Raw genomic sequence first — 22,075 nt, forward strand, 5'->3', positions numbered from 1 at the left:
ATAATTACAGTTTGGAAGAGTGAAGAGGAAAGAGGAAAAAGCGAGCGTCAGAAAGAGAGCGAGCCATGGAGCGAGTGAGTGGGTGAGTGGATGAAAGCATTGCTCGGTGGTGTGAAAATTCAAGGTTGTGAATCTTTCTGTAGCCCCCAGAACTGCACCACTGCATAGAGACACCTAGTGGATGAATATTGAACTCACAAGTGCCAGAGTGGTAGTTACAAGATGGCTGACCACATGCTGTTTTGTTGAGCTGGAAACCTACCCAAACAAAATCGTCTTCTCAGCAAACCAGCGGTTGGTAAAATTGTGTATTTTTTGTTAATCTATTTAGTATTAGCTTGCAGAATGCCTAGAAGTACGTTTTATATTCTTTTTGGATAAATTAGCGACTCTGAGCTAGTTCAAAAAACAATGGGTCAAAAATGACCCTCTGGGTGTATGGGTTAAAAAAAATGTCGGGTCAAAAATGACCCTTTGGTTCTTTGAGTGACTTTGATGGAGAATGGTGACAGGCCTGTATTTGGCTAAAGCCTTGAAATAATTTCATTAGTATAATATATTTTAATAAGTTACCTCCGTAGTACAGGGCCAGAGACTAATAAAGTAGTATATCTTTTCAGGGAGTATGGCAGCTCCCATTTCAGGACAAGGAAAGCAACAGAGAAAGATCACTGTAAGACAAGTATTGGAGCAACTTGAAACTGATGATAGTGACTTTGGCCCTGAATTGGACAGCGATAGCGATGAATTGATGAATTGTTTCAACCGCATGAAAGTGATGGTGGTGAATCTTCTGCCCAAGATGGTGACTCGTCCAATGACTCGTCCAGTGATGAAGATGTGCCGTTTGCCGAGACTGCTAGCCCACAGATGGAGCTAAATCGTGCCGCAAAAACTTAAGAGTTGGCGAAACAAAGGCTTTGAGTTGCCTGACATGAACTTTCAAGGTGAACAGGTTGAGTTGTACCAGGATGGCATGATATGCCTAAAGCCCAATGGGTCAAATTTGGCCCTAATCCTAATACGCCTAAAGCCCAATGGGTCAAATTTGGCCCAAATCCTAAATTAGGGAATAAAGGGTTAAAATTGAAAAAGTGGATATTTTGGTGTTCAGTGAACTTATAGCAGTAATTAAGTTGGCTTGAGAGAGCCAACATATTGAAATCCTATTTAAACTTATTATTATTAGTGGTGCTTTTTTAAAAGCATCACTATTGTTATTGCTCATACTTATTATTAGTGGTGCTTTTTTAAAAGCATCACTATTGTTATTGCTCATACTTATTATTAGTGGTGCTTGCTGAAAGCAAGGCATCACTATTGTTATTGCTCATACTTATTATTATTCTTTTTTTTATTATTATTCTGGACAAAGTTTGGCGCGTAACTCGCCCCGCACCGTTTGTCACAGACTCCTGAGTGAGGTGTCAAATCGACCGGCTCATTGAGGAGAGGTGTGCTATGACTTTTCTAAGCGATCGGGTGTACGATGTTCGCACAGCGGACGAAAAAGCGGCCAAAAAAGTCCCATTGACTTTACATTGGGAGTTCTAAAAATATTTGAATCCCAACCGACGTTTTCACACACACAGACTCCAAAGGGCCTGACACCCCTGCGTCTCTCCCTCTCTCTCTCCCTCAGAGGATTTATATTATCAAGCAACCAATAAGTAATGGCCTAAAATCTTCATAGCCACACCCTAGCAACCAGTTTCAGCACCCTAGCAACCACTAAGAGCTCCCTAGCAACCACCCTAAACCAAAAAAAAAAATTTTTTTTTATTTTTTTTATTTTTTAAAGCAATTTTACTCTCGTGGCCTTGCGATATCGCTCCATGCTTGTGCCTATTCGGCCATAGGCACGAGGCCGCAGGCCGAGTGCCGTACTGAAGGCACTCGTTATTAAAGATTTTAATAACTCTATAAAAACTCCATAGTAACCATCTTTGACAACTACCAACCACCTAGTAACACCATAGCAACTAAAAAAAAATACCTTAGCAACCATCCTGAACACCCTAGCAACGTCGAGAAACGCTCTAGTAACCACCAAAAATACCGTAGCAACTACCCAGAACACCCTAGCAACTGTCTAGCAACCCCCCAGAACACCTAGCAACTGCATAGCAACCACCCAGAACACCCTAGCAACTGCCTAGCAACGCCCTAGCATCCACCCAAAATACCATAGCAACTGCCTAGCAACACCATAGCAACCACCCAGAACACCCTAGCAACCACCTAGCAACGCCCTAGCAACCACCAAGAATACCCTAGCAACCACCTAGCAACCACCCAGAATACCCTAGCAACACCATAGCAACTACCCAGAATACCCTAGCAACCACCTAGCAACGCCCTAGCAACCACCCAGAATACCCTAGCAACCGCCTAGCAACACCATAGCAACCACCCAGAACAGCCTAGCAACCACCTAGCAACGCCCTAGCAACCACCAAGAATACCCTAGCAACCGCCTAGCAACCACCCAGAATATCCTAGCAACCGCCTAGCAACACCATAGCAACCACCAAGAATACCCTAGCAACCGCCTACCAACCACCCAGAATACCCTAGCAACCGCCTAGCAACGTCCTAGCAACCACCCAGAATACCCTAGCAACCGCCTAGCAACACCATAGCAACCACCCAGAACACCCTAGCAACTGCCTAGCGACGCCCTAGCAACCACCCAGAATACCCTAGCAACTGCCTAGCAACGCCATAGCAATCCAGAATACCCTAGCAACTGCCTAGCAACACCCTAGCAACCACCCATAATACCCTAGCAACCGCCTAGCAACGCCATAGCAACCACCCAGAACACCATAGCAACCACCCAGAACACCCTAGCAACCACCTAGCAAAGCCCTAGCAACCACACAGAACACCCTAGCAACCACCTGAACAACATGAATAAGCCATATCTCAGCACCAGAACATCGTACAAACATGTTTGTTGGCTCGTATGCAATCATGTACCACACTTTAGCAACTGAGTGGCGAGTTTTGCCACTGCAAGCACCACTTCACATTTTCTTCAGGAAATGTACATTCTAGTTCTTATTAGTGGTGCTTTTTTAAAAGCATCACTATTGTTATTGCTCATACTTATTATTCTTCTTCTTTTTCTTATTATTCCGGACAAAAGTTTGGCGCGTAACTCGCCCCGCACCGTTTGTCACAGACCCCTGAGTGAGGTGTCAAATCAACCGGCTCATTGAGGAGAGGTGTGCTATGACTTTTCTAAGCGATCGGGTGTACGATGTTCGCACAGCGGACGAAAAAGCGGCCAAAAAAGTCCCATTGACTTAACATGGGGAGTTCTAAAAACATTTGAATCCAAACCGACGTTTTCACACACACAGACTCCAAAGGGCCTGACACCCCTGCGTCTCTCCGTCTCTCTCTCCCTCAGAGAATTTATATTATCAAGCAGCCAATAAGTAATGGCCTAAAATCTTCATAGCCACACCCTAGAAACCAGTTACAGCACCCTAGCAACCACTAAGAGCTCCCTAGCAACCATCCTAAACCAAAAAAAATAAATTTGTACATTTTTTTGTATTTTTTAAAGCAATATTACACTCGTGGCCTTGCGATATCGCTCCATGCTTGTGCCTAATCGGCCATAGGCACGAGGCCGCAGGCCGAGTGCCGTACTGAAGGCACTCGTTATTAAAGATTTTAATAACTCTATAAAAACTCCATAGTAACCACATCTTTGACAACTACCAACCACCTAGTAACACCATAGCAACTACCAAAAATACCTTAGCAACCATCCTGAACACCCTAGAAACGTCTAGAAACGCTCTAGTAGATCATATAAACACAAAGGTGGTCTCGTTTCACTCAGGGCATCAAATGGCCAATCATGAATCACCTCAACACTTCCTAGCCCCTCCCTAGCAACCATTGTCGAGCACCTTAGCAACCAAAATCCTAGAGGGATATCTTCTATTCTGAATATGACAGAGGCATGGGAGTTGGTTTATATCATTCATACTGAAAAAGCAGCCTTTGGAGTTTCAGCATTAGCAGCTGCCAAGCCACTCCATAGCAACCAAACAGAGTACCCTAGCAACTATTTAGCAAGACCTATATCTCTGTATCAGAGCATCGTATAGAGATGGGGGTTGGTTTATAAAATTCATAGTGACAAGAAGCCTTTGGAGTTTCATGATTGGCAGCTGCCAAGCCACTCCCTAGCAACCAATCAGAGTACCCTAGCAACCAAAATCCAAAGAGGGATATCTTCCAGTCTGAATGTCACAGAGGCATGGGAGTTGGTTTATATCATTCACAGTGACAAGAAGCCTTTGCAGTTTCATCAGTGGCAGCTGTCAAGCAACTCCATAGCAACCAAACAGAGTACCCTAGCAACCAAAATCCAAAGAGGGATATCTTCCATTCTTAATGTCACACAGGAATGGGAGTTGGTTTATATCATTCATAGTGACAAGAAGTATTTGCAGATTTATCATTGGCAGTTGCCAAGTAACTCCATAGCAACCAATCAGAGTACCCTAGCAACCAAAATCCAAAGAGGGATATCTTCCATTCTGAATGTCACACAGGCATGGAAGTTGTTTTATATCATTCATAATGACAAGCAGCCTCTGGAGTTTCATGATTGGCAGCTGTCAAGCAACTCCATAGCAACCAAACAGATTACCCTAGCAACCAAACTCCAGAGAGGGATATCTTCCATTCTGAATGTCACAGAGGCATGGGAGTTGGTTTATATCATTCATACTGACAAGAAGCCTTTGGAATTGCATCATTGGCAGCTGCCAAGCCACTCCCTAGCAACCAAAAAGAGTACCCTAGCAACCAAAATCCAAAGAGGGATATCTTCCATTCTGAATGTCACAGAGGCATGGGAGTTTGTTTATTTCATTCATAGTGACAAGAAGCCTTTGCAGTATCATCAGTGGCAGCTGTCAAGCAACTCCATAGCAACCAAACAGAGTACCCTAGCAACCAAAATCCAAAGAGGGATATCTTCCATTCTGAATGTCGCAGAGGCAAGGTAGTTGGTTTATATCATTCATATTGACAAGCAGCCTATGAGTTTCATGATTGGCAGCTGCCAAGACACTCCCTAGCAACCAAACAGAGTACCCTAGCAACCAAAATCCAAAGAGGGATATCTTACATTCTGAATGTCACAGAGGCATGGGAGTTGGTTTATATCATTCATAGTGACAAGAAACCTTTGCAATTGCATCATTGGCAGCTGCCAAGTAACTCCATAGCAACCAAACGGAGTACCATAGCAACCAAAATCCAAAGAGGGATATCTTCCATTCTGAATGTCACAGAGGCATGGGAGTTGGTTTATATCTTTCATACTGACAAGAAGCCTTTGGAATTTCATCATTGGCAGCTGCCAAGTAACTCCATAGCAACCAAAGAGAGTATCCTAGCAACCGTTTAGCAAAACGTATATCTCTGCATCAAAACATAGTATAGAGATGGGACTTGGCTCTTTTGACTAAATCATGGTAAACTATGGTAAATCAACCTTGAATCATAGTAAATCATACTAAAACATGGTAAATCATGGTATACTATAGTAAATCATAGTACACTATGGTAAATCGTGGTAAATCATGGTAAACTATGGTAAATCATGCTAGAATCATAGTAAATCATACTTGAACATGGTAAATCATGGTATACTATAGTAAATCATGGTAAACTATGGTAAATCATGGTAAACTATGGTAAATCATGGTAAACTATGATAAATCATGCTAGAATCAGTAAATCATAATTGAACATGGTATATCATGGTATACTATAGTAAATCATGGTATACTATAGTAAATCATGGTAACCTATGGTAAATCGTGGTAAATCGTGGTAAACTATGGTAAATCATGGTAAACTATGGTAAATCATGCTAGAATCAGTAAATCATACTTGAACATGGTAAATCATGGTATACTATAGTAAATCATGGTAAACTATAGTAAATCGTGGTAAATCATGGTAAACTATGTTAAATCATGCTAAAATCAGTAAATCAGACTTGAACATGGTAAATCATGGTATACTATAGTAAATCATGGTAAACTATGCTAAATCGTGGTAAATCATGGTAAACTATAGTAAATCATGGTAAACTATGGTAAATTATGCTAGAATCAGTAAATCATACTTGAACATGGTAAATCATAGTATACTATAGTAAATCATGGTAAACTATGGTAAATGATCCTAGAATCATAGTAAATCATACTAAAACATGGTAAATCATGGTATACTATAGTAAATCATAGTAAACTATGGTAAATCGTGGTAAATCATGGTATACTATAGTAAATCATGGTAAACTATGGTAAATCATGGTAAACTATGATAAATCATGCTAGAATCAGTAAATCATACTGGAACATGGTAAATCATGGTATACTATAGTAAATCATGGTAAAGTATGGTAAATCGTGGTAAATCATGGTAAACTATGGTAAATCATGCTAGAATCAGTAAATCATACTTGAACATGGTAAATCATGGTATACTATAGTAAATCATGGTAAAGTATGGTAAATCGTGGTAAATCATGGTAAACTATGGTAAATCATGCTAGAATCAGTAAATCATATTTGAACATGGTAAATCATGGTATACTATAGTAAATCAGGGTAAACTATGGTAAATCGTGGTAAACTATGGTAAATCATGCTAGAATCAGTAAATCATACTTGAACATGGTAAATCATGGTAAACTATGGTAAATCGTGGTGAACTATGGTAAATCATGGTAAACTATGGTAAATCATGGTAAACTATGATAAATCATGCTAGAATCATAGTAAATCATACTTGAACATGGTAAATCATGGTATACTATAGTAAATCATGGTAAACTATGGTAAATCATGGTAAATCATGCTAGAATCAGTAAATTATAATTGAACATGGTAAATCGTGGTATACTATAGTAAATCATGGTAAACTATAGTAAATCGTGGTAAATTGTGGTAAACTATGGTAAATCATGCCTGAATCAGTAAATCATACTTGCACATGGTAAATCATGGTATACTATAGTAAATCATGGTAAATAGGGATGCACCGATGCATCGGCTGAACATCGGTAACGGCCGATATTTGCCTCGTTAACTGCCATCGGCCATCGGGAAATAAAAATGACATTCGCCGATGTCACATGGGCGTCAGTTTGGTTTGATATGCTGGGGACAGAGACGCATTCGGAAGTGCATTTTCAGAAGTGCTGGTTACAATGACGCATTTATTTTATTTTTTTTCTATGAGAAAACTCCTTTTCTCGAGAAAAGAACGACCATGGTGTGTAGCAGAAAAAGCGGCGGAGTATGCACGATCCGCAAGTGCTGAAGACGTTCTGCACGGCTTTGATGGGTGCGCAGGAGGGCACAAATGGGCGGCGACCGCTTCTTCCAGTGGCGGGAGCTTTTCCCTCAGCGCCGTCAACAGATAGAGCGTTAACTGCACACACCGCCGCCGACTTGAGCTGCAAAGAAGCTCTGGCCTCCCTGTCAAGGACGCTTGTCAAAAAGTACGGGGAAGCTTGACCGCTCTGAATAGTGAGTGACAGCGCGCGCGCCGTCGGGCGGGGCTCTCTCTCTCTCTCTCTCTCTCTCTCGCAGAAGAGCGCGTGCGCGCTTAAAATTTAATATTTTGGTATGAACATTCACCCGTGTTTTTTCCCTCATAAATGCGAACACGAAAAATAAAATGAATATTATAATGTTTTTTTTGTTGGGTCAGACAATGATTACCACATTTCTCTCTCATATTGCTCCTCATAACAACTGAAAAAGAACTTATAAATAAGGTTATAACTGTCAACCAGAAAGTGACATTAAAGGTTTTTTTTGTTTCATAAATTGGTCTGATTGAATTTGTGCTCATTCTAGGATAGTGTGATCAAGAGCCGAAAGACTTGTATGTTTCCGTGGCACAAAAGGAATAAATAACAAAAAGAAAAAACATCGGCATCGGCATCGGCCATCGGCCAAGTTGTTATGTTAAACATCGGTATCGGTATCGGCCCAGAATTTCCCAATCGGTGCATCCCTAATGGTAAACTATGGTAATTAGTGGTAAATCGTTGTAAATCATGGTAAACTATGGTAAATCATGCTAGAATCAGTAAATCATACTTGAACATGGTAAATCATGGTATACTATAGTAAATCATGGTAAACTATGGTAAATCATGGTAAATCATGGTAACTATGATAAATCATGCTAGAATCAGTAAATTATACTAGAACATGGTAAATTGTGGTATACTATAGTAAATCATGGTAAACTATGGTAAATCATGCTAGAATCAGTAAATCATACTTGAACATGGTAAATCATGGTATACTATAATAAATCATGGTAAACTATGGTAAATCGTGGTAAATCATGGTAAACTATGATAAATCATGCTAGAATCAGTAAATCATACTTGAACATGGTAAATCCTGGTATACTATAGTAAATTATGGTAAACTATGGTAAATCGTGGTAAATCATGGTAAACTATGGTAAATCATGCTTGAATCAGTAAATCATACTTGAACATGGTAAATCATGGCATACTATAGTAAATCATGGTAAACTATAGTAAATCGTGGTAAATCATGGTAAACTATGGTAAACACCTTAGCAACTGCCTAGCAACCACACTGAATACCCTAGCAACCACTTAGCAACGCCCTAGCAACCACCCAGAATACCTTGGAAACCTCCCAGAACACCATAGCAACCACCTAGTAAAACCCTAGCAACCGTGCCGAATTTTGCCACTGCAAGCACCACTTCACATTTTCTTCAGGAAATGTACATTCTAGTTAAGTTGGCTTGGAGAGCCAATTTACTGAAATCCTATTTAAACTTATTATTATTATTATTATTAGTGGTGCTTTTTTAAAAGCATCACTATTGTTATTGCTCATACTTATTAGTGGTGCTTTTTTGAAAGCATCACTATTGTTATTGCTCATACTTATTATTATTCTTTTTTTTATTATTCTGGACAAAGTTTGGCGCGAAACTCGCCCCGCAACGTTTGTCACAGACCCCTGAGTGAGGCGTCAAATCGAGCGGCTCATTGAGGAGAGGTGTGCTATGACTTTTCTAAGCGATCGGGTGTACGATGTTCGCACAGCGGACGAAAAAGCGGCCAAAAAAGTCCCATTGACTTTACATTGGGAGTTCTAAAAATATTTGAATCCCAACCGACGTTTTCACACACACAGACTCCAAAAGGGCCTGACACCCCTGCGTCTCTCCCTCTCTCTCTCCCTTTATCCCTCTATCCCTAGGATTTATATTATCAAGCAGCCAATAAGTAATGGCCTAAAATCTTCATAGCCACACCCTAGCAACCAGTTTCAGCACCCTAGCAACCACTAAGAGCTCCCTAAACAAAAAAAAAACATTTTTTTAATTTTTTTTTATTTTTTAAAGCAATTTTACTCTCATGGCCTTGCGATATCGCTCCATGCTTGTGCCTATTCGGCCATAGGCACGAGGCCGCAGGCCTCGTGCCGTACTGAAGGCACTCGTTATTAAAGATTTTAAGAACTCTATAAAAACTCCATAGTAACCATATTTGACAACTACCAACCACCTAGTAACACCATAGCAACTACCAAAAATACCTTAGCAACCACCCTGAACACCCTAGCAATGTCTAGAAATGCTCTAGTAACCACCAAAAAACTCTAGCAACCACCCAGAACACCCTAGCAACTGCCTAGCAACCACCCAGAACACCTAGCAACTGCCTAGCAACCACCCAGAACACCCTAGCAACTGCCTAGCAACGCCCTAGCATCCACCCAGAATACCATAGCAACTGCCTAGCAACACCATAGCAACCACCCAGAATACCCTAGCAACCGCCTAGCAACGCCCTAGCAACCACCCAGAATACCCTAGCAACCGCCTAGCAACACCATAACAACCCCCCAGAACACCCTAGCAACTGCCTAGCAACACCCTAGCAACCACCCAGAATACCCTAGCAACCGCCTAGCAACACCATAGCAACCACCCAGAATACCCTAGCAACTGCCTAGCAACGCCCTAGCAACCGCCTAGCAACCACCCAGAATACCCTAGCAACCGCCTAGCAACACCATAGCAACCACTCAGAATATCCTAGCAACTGCCTAGCAACCACCCAGAACACCCTAGCAACTGCCTAGCAACGCCCTAGCATCCACCCAGAATACCATAGCAACTGCCTAGCAACACCATAGCAACCACCCAGAATACCCTAACAACCGCCTAGCAACGCCCTAGCAACCACCCAGAATACCCTAGCAACCGCCTAGCAACGCCCTAGCAACCACCCAGAATACCCTAGCAACCGCCTAGCAACACCATAACAACCCCCCAGAACACCCTAGCAACTGCCTAGCAACACCCTAGCAACCACCCAGAATACCCTAGCAACCGCCTAGCAACACCATAGCAACCACCCAGAATACCCTAGCAACTGCCTAGCAACGCCCTAGCAACAGTCATAAATCACCTCAACACTTCCAAGCCCCTCCCTAGCAACCATTGTCGAGCACCTTAGCAACCACAATCCAAAGAGGGATATCTTCCATTCTGAATGTCACAGAGGCATGGGAGTTGGTTTATATCATTCATAGTGACAAGAAGCCTTTGGAACTGCATCATTGGCAGCTGCCAAGTAACTCCATACCAACCAAACAGAGTACCCTAGCAACCAAAATCCAAAGAGGCATATCTTCCATTCTGAATGTCACAGAGGCATGGGAGTTGGATTATATAATTCATACTGACAAGAAGCCTTTGGAATTTCATCATTGACAGCTGAGAAGCCACTCCCTAGCAACCAAACAGAGTACCCTAGCAACCAAAATCCAAAGAGGCATATCTTCCATTCTGAATGTCGCAGAGGCATGGGAGTTGGTTTATATCATTCAAAGTGTCAAGAAGCCTTTGCAGTTTCATCATTGGCAGCTGTCAAGCAACTCCATAACAACCAAAAAGAGTACCCTAGCAACCGTTTAGCAAAACGTATATCTCTGCATCAAAACATAGTATAGACATGGGACTTGGCTCTTTTGACTAAATCATGGTAAACTATGGTAAATCATCCTAGAATCATAGTAAATCATACTAAAACATGGTAAATCATGGTATACTATAGTAAATCATAGTAAACTATGGTAAATCGTGGTAAATCATGGTAAACTATGGTAAATCATGCTAGAATCATAGTAAATCATACTTGAACATGGTAAATCATGGTATACTATAGTAAATCATGGTAAACTATGGTAAATCATGGTAAACTATGGTAAATCATGGTAAACTATGATAAATCATGCTAGAATCAGTAAATCATACTTGAACATGGTATATCATGGTATACTATAGTAAATCATGGTAAACTATGGTAAATCGTGGTAAATCATGGTAAACTATGGTAAATCATGGTAAACTATGGTAAATCATGCTAGAATCAGTAAATCATACTTCAACATGGTAAATCATGGTATACTATAGTAAATCGTGGTAAATCGTGGTAAACTATGGTAAATCATGGTAAACTATGGTAAATCATGCTAGAATCAGTAAATCATGCTAGAATCAGTAAATCATACTTGAACATGGTAAATCATGGTATACTATAGTAAATCATGGTAAACTATAGTAAATCGTGGTAAATCATGGTAAACTATGGCAAATCATGCTAGAATCATAGTAAATCATACTTGAACATGGTAAATCATGGTATACTATAGTAAATCTGGTAAACTATGGTAAATTGTGGTAAATCATGGTAAACTATGGTAAATCATGGTAAACCATGCTAGCAACGTGGTAAAACAAGCTAGCATCATGCTAGCTACATGCTAATCATGCTAACATGATGCTAGCATGATGCTAATAATGCTAGAATGATGCTAGCAACATGCTAATAATGCTAGCATGATACTAGCTACATGCTAATCATGCTAGCTTCTTGCTACAAACATGCTAGCAAACATGCTATTCATGTTAGCATCTTGTTAAAAAATGCTAGCATCATGCTAACAACATGCTAATCATGCTAGCTACATTCACGTTAGCTTTTCCTAAAAACATGCTAGCATGATGCTAACAACATGCTAATCATATTAACATCATGCTAGCAATATGTTAGCATTATGTTAGTCACATGCTTATAATGCTAGCATGATGATCATTTTGTTATAATCTTGCTAAAAACTAGCTAAACGCACTTTAGCAACCGAGTGGCGAGTTTTGCCACTGCAAGCACCACTTCACATTTTCTTCAGGAAATGTACATTCTAGTTATTATTATTCTACTTCTTTTTATTATTCTGGACAAAAGTTTGGCGCGAAACTCGCCCCGCACCGTTTGTCACAGACCCCTGAGTGAGGCGTCAAATCGAGCGGCTCATTGAGGAGAGGTGTGCTATGACTTTTCTAAGCGATCGGGTGTACGATGTTCGCACAGCGGACGAAAAAGCGGCCAAAAAAGTCCCATTGACTTTACATTGGGAGTTCTAAAAATATTTGAATCCCAACCGACGTTTTCACACACACAGACTCCAAAGGGCCTGACAGCCCTGCGTCTCTCCCTCTCTCTCTCCCTCAGAGGATTTATATTATCAAGCAGACAATAAGTAATGGCCTAAAATCTTCATAGCCACACCCTAGCAACCAGTTTCAGCACCCTAGCAACCACTAAGAGCTCCCTAGCAACCACCCTAAACCAAAAAAAAACATTTTTTTACATTTTTTTTATTTTTTAAAGCAATTTTACTCTCGTGGCCTTGCGATATCGCTCCATGCTTGTGCCTATTCGGCCATAGGCACGAGGCCGCAGGCCGAGTGCCGTACTGAAGGCACTCGTTATTCAAGATTTTAACAACTCTATAAAAACTCCAAAGTAACCATATTTGACAACTACCAACCACCTAGTAACACCATAGCAACTAACAAAAATACCTTAGCAACCACCCTGAACACCCTAGCAACGTCTAGAAATGCTCTAGTAACCACCAAAAAACTCTAGCAACCACCCAGAACATCCTAGCAACTGCCTAGCAACCACCCAGAACACCTATCAACTGCCTAGTAACCACCCAGAACACCCTAGCAACGCCCTAGCAACCACCCAGAACACCCTAGCAACGCCCTAGCATCCACCCAGAATACCATAGCAACTGCCTAGCAACACCATAGCAACCACCCAGAACACCCTAGCAACTGCCTAGCAACGACCTAGCAACCACCCAGAACACCCTAGCAACTGCCTAGCAACCACCAAGAATACCCTAGCAACTGCCTAGCAACCACCCAGAACACCCTAGCAACCACCTAGCAACACCATAGCAACCACCCAGAATACCCTAGCAACCGCCTAGCAACACCATAGCAACCACCCAGAATACCCTAGCAACTGCCTAGCAACGCCCTAGCAAACACCCAGAATACCCTAGCAACCGCCTAGCAACACCATAACAACCACCCAGAACACCCTAGCAACTGCCTAGCAACGCCCTAGCAACAACCCAGAATACCCTAGCAACCGCCTAGCAACACCATAGCAACCACCCAGAACACCCTAGCAACTGCCTAGCAACGCCCTAGCAACCACCAATAATACCCTAGCAACCGCCTAGCAACCACCCAGAATACCCTAGCAACTGCCTAGCAACGCCCTAGCAACCACCCAGAATACCCTAGCAACCGCCTAGCAACACCATAGCAACCACCCAGAACACCCTAGCAACTGCCTAGCAACGCCGTAGCAACCACCCAGAATACCCTAGCACCCGCCTAGCAACACCATAGCAACCACCCAGAACACCCTAGCAACTGCCTAGCAACCACCAAGAATACCCTAGCAACCGCCTAGCAACCACCCATAATACCCTAGCAACCGCCTAGCAACATCATAGCAACCACCCAGAATACCCTAGCAACCGCCTAGCAACACCATAGCAACCACCCAGAACACCCTAGCAACCGCCTAGCAACCACCCAGAATACCCTAGCAACCGCCTAGCAACCACCCAGAATACCCTAGCAACCGCCTAGCAACACCATAGCAACCACCCAGAACAACATGAATAAGCCATATCTCAGCACCAGAACATCGTACAGACATGGTTGTTGGCTCGTATGCAATCATGTATAACACCCTAGCAACCGAGTGGCGAGTTTTGCCACTGCAAGCACCACTTCACATTTTCTTCAGGAAATGTACATTCTAGTTAAGTTGGCTTGAGAGAGCCAACATATTGAAATCCTATTTAAACTTATTAAGTTGGCTTGAGAGAGCCAACATATTGAAATCCTATTTAAACTTATTATTATTATTATTATTATTATTATTCCGAGACTAAAATTTCTATATGAAACTCCTCCTAGAGCTTTAACTCTACATACTCCAAACTCGGCTCAGACACTCAAACTGATCTGACTCGCGTTGCTATATCTTTTCAGACTGATCGGACTTACGGTTTTCCTAAAAATGACGATCAAAACTCGGAAAAACTCCCATTGACTTACATTGGGGAGTTCTAAAAATATTTGAATCCAAACTGCCGTTTTCACACACACAGACTCCAAAGGGCCTGACAGCCCTGCGTCTCTCCCTCTCTCTCTCCCTCAGAGGATTTATATTATCAAGCAACCAATAAGTAATGGCCTAAAATCTTCATAGCCACACCATAGCAACCAGTTTCAGCACCCTAGCAACCACTAAGAGCTCCCTAGCAACCACCCTAAACCAAAAAAAAATTGTTTTTACATTTTTTTGTATTTTTTAACGCAATATTACACTCGTGGCCTTGCGATATTGCTCCATGCTTGTGCCTATTCGGCCGAGTGCTATACTGAAGGCACTCGTTATTAACTCCATATAAACCATCTTTGACAACTACCAACCACCTAGTAACACCATAGCAACTACCAAAAATACCTTAGCAACCATCTTGAACACCCTAGCAACATCTAGAAATGCTCTAGTAACCACCAAATATACCCTAGCAACCACCCAGAACACCCTAGCAACTGCCTAGCAACCCCCCAGAACACCTAGCAACTGCCTAGCAACCACCCAGAACACCTAGCAAACAGCCAGAACACCCTAGCAACTGCCTAGCAACCACCCAGAACACCTAGCAACTGCCTAGCAACAACCCAGAACACCCTAACAACTGCCTAGCAACACCATAGCAACCACCCAGAACACCCTAGCAACCGCCTAGCAAACACCCCGAACACCCTAGCAACCGCCTAGCAACACCATAGCAACCACCCAGAACACCCTAGCAACCGCCTAGCAACCACCCAGAATACCTTAGCAACCGCCTAGCAACACCATAGCAACCACCCAGAACACCCTAGCAACCGCCTAGCAACCACCCAAAACACCCTAGCAACCGCCTAGCAACACCATAGCAACCACCCAGAACACCCTAGCAACCGCCTAGCAACCACCCAGAATACCTTAGCAACCGCCTAGCAACACCATAGCAACCACTCAGAACACCCTAGCAACTGCCTAACAACCACCCAGAACACCCTAGCAACCACCCAAAATATCCTAGCAACTGCCTAGCAACCACCCAGAACACCCTAGCAACCACCCAAAATATCCTAGCAACCGCCTAGCAACCACCCAGAACACCCTAGCAACCGCCTAGCAACCACCCAGAACACCCTAGCAACCACCCAAAATACCCTAGCAACCGCCTAGCAACCACCCAAAAGACCCTAGCAACCACCGAAAATATCTTAGAAACCGCCTAGCAACTACCCAAAAGACCCTAGCAACCACCCAAAATGCCCTAGCAACCGCCTAGCAACCACCCAGAATACCCTATCAACCACCTAAAATACCCTAGCAACCACCTAAAATACCCTAGCAACCGCCTATCAACCACCCAAAAGACCCTAGCAACCACCCAAAATATCCTAGCAACCGCCTAGCAACCACCCAGAACACCCTAGTAACCACCCAGAACACCCTAGCAACCGCCTAGCAACCACCCAGAACACCCTAGCAACCACCCAAAATACCCTAGCAACCGCCTAGCAACCACCCAAAAGACCCTAGCAACCACCAGAAATATCCTAGCAACCGCCTAGCAACCACTCAGAATACCCTAGCAACCGCCTAGCAAAAAACTTTATGGTCCAAACTTTCTCAAGCCAACTTAAAGTTTGTCTCGACGAACTTTCGCATCTAGTTATTATTATTCTTCTGACCCTAAAAAAATCTATATCAAACTCCTCCTAGAGCTTTAACTCTACATACTCCAAACTCGGCTCAGACACTCAAACTGATCTGACTCGAGTTGCTATATCTTTTCAGACTGATTGGACTTACGGTTTTCCTAAAAATGACGATCAAAACTCGAAAAAACTCATTCAAAAACTCCCATTGACTTACATTGGGAGTTCTAAAAAATTCAAACCGACAAAAATTCAAATCAAAATACCTTGAAGACTAAACCAAACTGCCGTTCTATATACTATATTAGCCAATGAGACTCATTTAAACTAATGAACTCTAAACTCAAAACGTGTGTGTGTGTGAGAGAGAGAGAGAGAGAGCGTGGGTGTCTATGTGTGAGTGTGTGTGTGTGTGTGTGTGTGTGTGTGTGTGTGTGTAAACTCAAATACTCGTACACACTCATTTAAACTTATAAACTCTTAACTCAAAAACTTGTACACTTATAAACTCTAAACTCATATAAACTCTGAGTGTGTGTGAGAGAGAGAGTGTGTGTCTATGTGCGTGAGTGTGTGTGTGTGTGTGTGTGTGTTAATGAGCTTGTCTGTGTGTGTGTGAGTGAGTTAGTGAGTGTGTGTGTGAGAGAGATAGTGTGTGTGTGAGAGAGAGAGTGAGAGTCTGTGCGTGCGTGCTTGTGTGTGTGTATGTGTATGTCGAAAATTTAAATCTAAACACCTTGAAGACTAAACCAAACTGCCGTTCTATATACTATATGAGCCATTGAGACTCATTTAAACTAATAAACTCTAAACTCATACACTTATAATTAGAATAAGTGTATGAGATTAACTAATTAACTTATAAACTCATGAATTCATAGACTTATAAACTATTAAACTCATAAATTAATAAACTCTGAACTCTTAAACTCATTTAAACTTATAAACTCTAAACTCATTTAAACTTATAAACTCAAAACTCAAAAACTCATACAGTGTGTGTGTGTCTGAGTGAGTGTGTGAGCGAGTTAGTGTGTGTGTGTGTGTGTGTGTGTGCGTGTGTGTGTGTATGTGTGTGTGTGTGTTTATCTATCTATTAACTTATCTATCTACCTGCCATAAACTTCAAACTACTGTAAACTACTTTAAACTTCAAACCACTTTAAACTTCTTACGTTTAAAGCTCCCAGCTCCCAAGCAACTCCATAGCAACCAAACTTGAGTACCCTAGCAACCGTTTTGCAAGACCTATATCTCTGTATCAGAACATCGTATAGAGATTAGGTTTGGCTCTTTTGACTCATGCTAGCAAACAGCACTTCTAACATGCTATACATGCTAGCAGTGAATAGCTACATGCTAATAGCGATTAGTTAAGTGCTAAATCATACCAAGATCATGCAAACAACTATATCAAAACTCCATAGTAACCATCTGTGACAACTACCAACCACCTAGCAACACCATAGCAACCACCCAGAACACCCTAGCAACCGCCTAGCAACACCAGAACACCCTAGCAACTGCCTAGCAACCACCCAGAATACCCTAGCAACCGCCTAGCAACACCATAGCAACCACCCAGAACACCCTAGCAACCGCCTAGCAACACCATAGCAACCACCCAGAACACCCTAGCAACTGCCTAGCAACCACCCAGAATACCCTAGCAACCGCCTAGCAACACCATAGTAACCACCAGAACACCCTAGCAACCGCCTAGCAACCACCCAGAATACCCTAGCAACTGCCTAGCAACCGCCTAGCTACCACCCAGAATACCTTAGCAACACCATAGCAACCACCCAGAACACCCTAGCAACCGCCTAACAACACCCTAGCAACCGCCTAGCAACCACCCAGAACACCCTAGCAACCGCCTAGCAACACCATAGCAACCACCCAGAACACCCTAGCAACCGCCTAGCAACCACCCAGAACATCCTAGCAACCGCCTAGCAACACCATAGCAACCACCCAGAATACCCTAGCAACCACCTAGCAACCGCCTAGCAACCACTCAGAATACCTTAACAACCGCCTAGCAACACCATAGCAACCACCCAGAACACCCTAGCAACCGCCTAGCAACCAACCAGAACACCCTAGCAACCGCCTAGCAACACCATAGCAACCACCCAGAACACCCTAGCAACCGCCTAGCAACACCAGAACACCCTAGCAACTGCCTAGCAACCACCCAGAATACCCTAGCAACCGCCTAGCAACACCATAGCAACCACCCAGAACACCCTAGCAACCGCCTAGCAACACCATAGCAACCACCCAGAACACCCTAGCAACTGCCTAGCAACCACCCAGAATACCCTAGCAACCGCCTAGCAACACCATAGTAACCACCCAGAACACCCTAGCAACCGCCTAGCAACCACCCAGAATACCCTAGCAACTGCCTAGCAACCGCCTAGCAACCACCCAGAATACCTTAACAACCGCCTAGCAACACCATAGCAACCACCCAGAACACCCTAGCAACCGCCTAGCAACCAACCAGAACACCCTAGCAACCGCCTAGCAACACCATAGCAACCACCCAGAACACCCTAGCAATCGCCTAGCAACCACCCAGAATACCCTAGCAACCGCCTAGCAACCAACCAGAACACCATAGCAACCACCCAAAATACCCTAGCAACCGCCTAGCAACCACCCAAAAGACCCTAGCAACCACCAGAAATATCCTAGCAACCGCCTAGCAACCACTCAGAATACCCTAGCAACCGCCTAGCAAAAAACTTTCTGGTCCAAACTTTCTCAAGCCAACTTAAAGTTTGTCTCGACGAACTTTCGCATCTAGTTATTATTATTAAGTTGGCTTGAGAGAGCCAACATATTGAAATCCTATTTAAACTTATTATTATTATTATTATTATTCCGAGACTAAAATTTCTATATGAAACTCCTCCTAGAGCTTTAACTCTACATACTCCAAACTCGGCTCAGACACTCAAACTGATCTGACTCGCGTTGCTATATCTTTTCAGACTGATCGGACTTACGGTTTTCCTAAAAATGACGATCAAAACTCGGAAAAACTCCCATTGACTTACATTGGGGAGTTCTAAAAACATTTGAATCCAAACTGCCGTTTTCACACACACAGACTCCAAAGGGCCTGACAGCCCTGCGTCTCTCCCTCTCTCTCTCCCTCAGAGGATTTATATTATCAAGCAACCAATAAGTAATGGCCTAAAATCTTCATAGCCACACCATAGCAACCAGTTTCAGCACCCTAGCAACCACTAAGAGCTCCCTAGCAACCACCCTAAACCAAAAAATTTTTTTTTTTACATTTTTTTGTATTTTTTAACGCAATATTACACTCGTGGCCTTGCGATATTGCTCCATGCTTGTGCCTATTCGGCCATACTGAAGGCACTCGTTATTAAAGATTTTAAGAACTCTATAAAAACTCCATAGTAACCATCTTTGACAACTACCAACCACCTAGTAACACCATAGCAACTACCAAAAATACCTTAGCAACCATCTTGAACACCCTAGCAACATCTAGAAATGCTCTAGTAACCACCAAATATACCCTAGCAACCACCCAGAACACCCTAGCAACTGCCTAGCAACCCCCCAGAACACCTAGCAACTGCCTAGCAACCACCCAGAACACCTAACAAACAGCCAGAACACCCTAGCAACTGCCTAGCAACCACCCAGAACACCTAGCAACTGCCTAGCAACAACCCAGAACACCCTAGCAACCGCCTAGCAACACCATAGCAACCACCCAGAACACCCTAGCAACCGCCTAGCAACCACCCAGAATACCTTAGCAACCGCCTAGCAACACCATAGCAACCACCCAGAACACCCTAGCAACCGCCTAGCAACCACCCAAAATACCCTAGCAACCGCCTAGCAACACCATAGCAACCACCCAGAACACCCTAGCAACCGCCTAGCAACCACCCAGAATACCTTAGCAACCGCCTAGCAACACCATAGCAACCACTCAGAACACCCTAGCAACTGCCTAACAACCACCCAGAACACCCTAGCAACCACCCAAAATATCCTAGCAACCGCCTAGCAACCACCCAGAACACCCTACAACCGCCTAGCAACCACCCAGAACACCCTAGCAACCACCGAAAATATCTTATAAACCGCCTAGCAACTACCCAAAAGACCCTAGCAACCACCCAAAATGCCCTAGCAACCGCCTAGCAACCACCCAGAATACCCTATCAACCACCTAAAATACCCTAGCAACCACCTAAAATACCCTAGCAACCGCCTATCAACCACCTAAAAGACCCTAGCAACCACCCAAAATATCCTAGCAACCGCCTAGCAACCACCCAGAACACCCTAGTAACCACCCAGAACACCCTAGCAACCGCCTAGCAACCACCCAGAACACCCTAGCAACCACCCAAAACACCCTAGCAACTGCCTAGCAACCACCCAAAAGACCCTAGCAACCACCAGAAATATCCTAGCAACCGCCTAGCAACCACTCAGAATACCCTAGCAACCGCCTAGCAAAAAACTTTCTGGTCCAAACTTTCTCAAGCCAACTTAAAGTTTGTCTCGACGAACTTTCGCATCTAGTTATTATTATTATTCCGAGACTAAAATTTCTATATGAAACTCCTCCTAGAGCTTTAACTCTACATACTCCAAACTCGGCTCAGACACTCAAACTGATCTGACTCGCGTTGCTATATCTTTTCAGACTGATCGGACTTACGGTTTTCCTAAAAATGACGATCAAAACTCGGAAAAACTCCCATTGACTTACATTGGGGAGTTCTAAAAACATTTGAATCCAAACTGCCGTTTTCACACACACAGACTCCAAAGGGCCTGACAGCCCTGCGTCTCTCCCTCTCTCTCTCCCTCAGAGGATTTATATTATCAAGCAACCAATAAGTAATGGCCTAAAATCTTCATAGCCACACCATAGCAACCAGTTTCAGCACCCTAGCAACCACTAAGAGCTCCCTAGCAACCACCCTAAACCAAAAAAAAATTTTTTTTACATTTTTTTGTATTTTTTAACGCAATATTACACTCGTGGCCTTGCGATATTGCTCCATGCTTGTGCCTATTCGGCCATAGGCACGAGGCCGCAGGCCGAGTGCCGTACTGAAGGCACTCGTTATTAAAGATTTTAAGAACTCTATAAAAACTCCATAGTAACCATCTTTGACAACTACCAACCACCTAGTAACACCATAGCAACTACCAAAAATACCTTAGCAACCATCTTGAACACCCTAGCAACATCTAGAAATGCTCTAGTAACCACCAAATATACCCTAGCAACCACCCAGAACACCCTAGCAACTGCCTAGCAACCCCCCAGAACACCTAGCAACTGCCTAGCAACCACCCAGAACACCTAGCAAACAGCCAGAACACCCTAGCAACTGCCTAGCAACCACCCAGAACACCTAGCAACTGCCTAGCAACAACCCAGAACACCCTAGCAACCGCCTAGCAACACCATAGCAACCACCCAGAACACCCTAGCAACTGCCTAGCAACCACCCAGAATACCTTAGCAACCGCCTAGCAACACCATAGCAACCACCCAGAACACCCTAGCAACCGCCTAGCAACCACCCAAAATACCCTAGCAACCGCCTAGCAACACCATAGCAACCACCCAGAACACCCTAGCAACCGCCTAGCAACCACCCAGAATACCTTAGCAACCGCCTAGCAACACCATAGCAACCACTCAGAACACCCTAGCAACTGCCTAACAACCACCCAGAACACCCTAGCAACCACCCAAAATATCCTAGCAACCGCCTAGCAACCACCCAGAACACCCTACAACCGCCTAGCAACCACCCAG

This window comes from Abramis brama, assembly GCF_963993115.1.
Source record: "Abramis brama genome assembly, chromosome: 6".
NCBI lineage: Eukaryota > Metazoa > Chordata > Actinopteri > Cypriniformes > Leuciscidae > Abramis > Abramis brama.